Below are 1,611 nucleotides of genomic sequence, written 5' to 3'. Positions count from 1 at the left end.
GGCGGGTCTCCTCGGAGTTCTGGTGTCTCAGCGGTCCCCCTTCCTCTCTACACCACTCTTTGCAGGGGCCCAGGGCTCTGACCCCAGCCCAGGAAATCCCGCACTCCCCACCCCAAGCTCCTGTGTCGCTGGGGTCATTGCCTCCCGGCGGTGCAGGACCAAGACGGGCAGGGACGGAGACCCCGGTGCGCTTGGCCGAGGCCCGGGCGCAGCGGAGCCTGGGGCACAGCCAAGGGATCCGCGACATCGTCAGCCCCTTTGGAACCGGGCCTGGCGGGAAGAGGGCCCCGGGGCGGAGAGGGGTCATTTTGCGCGCCCTGGACACTGTCCTGCCCTCGGGCAGATGTGAAAATCGTGGAAACTCTGCTGGGCGCGCCTGTTCTCCGTCTAAGGATCTTGGAGACAAGGCCTCAGCCCGGCCGGTCCACTACCCCGAGGGCATCGAGGGCCCGTCCCGGGAACGCTCCAGCGGTGACAGAGGACTTCACCGCAGGTCTCACTCTGTGCTCAGGAGCCCGGGCCGCCTCCAGCTCCCTCCCACCTGGTCCGCGGGCCCGGCTCTCGGCCCTGACCTCCCGGGCCGGCCCCGCCCGCGCGACCCAACCGAAGCCTCCCCGCCGCAGGATGCGCTCGCCGTGGCCCGGGTGGCCTCGAAGGAGACACCGGTGCCTCGGCCGGAGCAGTCGAGGCCGTGGGCGGGACAGGGACCGCGCGCTGGGACACTCCCCGGCCCTGCCACGCGGCGCCGGCGCCTCGACGAGGGCTGGACCGCGGGGGGACAAAACGGCACCAAGTGGCGCCCACGCCGTCCTGCCGTCCACGGCCCGCGAGCGCTCCCCACCAGTGCCCCCTCCAGGCCCTCCCATCGGAGCCGCGCCCGGGGCACGCCGGTCACGTTGGAGAATGGAGGAGGGGCACGCGGGGACGTGGCGGGGCGCCTCCTTTCCGGGGGCGAGAAGGAAATGCGCACTGCGGGGTGCAGTCTTCGGTCCTGCAGGAAATGAAGGGGCCGGGGTTGGGGGCCCTGGGGACCTCAGAGGCTCCGCGGCCCCGCCCCGCCCCCAACGCGGACCCAGCTCCGCCCCCGACAGCGCTCTCCCGGGCCGGGGTCCCTGGGCCTCGAAATGCAGAGTCCTGTCCTCCCGGAGCTCCGACAGCGTTGCAGGCCCTGGACCACCTGGCGGGCACCGGGGGCGGGGGGGAAGGGTGTCGGGGAGGGTGACCCTGGCGGCAGGGTGAAGAAAGGAGACGCGCCACTCTGGGCCCGGGGGGGAGGGAGTGGCGAAAGAGTGTCTGCCCGAGGGGAGGGCAGGCCTTCCAGGGCGACGCCTCTCCCCCACCCCCGCAGACGCCGCTCCTGTCCGACTCTTGAGGGGGGCGCAGGAGGAGCTGGAGGCGGGGTCGCGACTCCCGGCTCGTCCCCGCTGCAGCCTGGCTGTCCCAGAACGAGTCAGGATGGGCAGAAGGCTCCCGTGGGCGTCCTGGCCTCTGGGTTGGAAACAGCGTCTGCACCGCGGGAGGCGCTGAATTATTGTTAGTTAACGGATGGATTGAATTCAGGAATCATTAGGAATCACTTCAGTCTCCCCCACTGGGGAACTGGATGTCAGC

The sequence above is a fragment of the Neophocaena asiaeorientalis genome, unplaced genomic scaffold (genome assembly GCF_003031525.2).
Source record: "Neophocaena asiaeorientalis asiaeorientalis breed wild unplaced genomic scaffold, Neophocaena_asiaeorientalis_V1.1 scaffold476, whole genome shotgun sequence".
NCBI lineage: Eukaryota > Metazoa > Chordata > Mammalia > Artiodactyla > Phocoenidae > Neophocaena > Neophocaena asiaeorientalis.
This window is presented reverse-complemented; position numbering follows the sequence as displayed.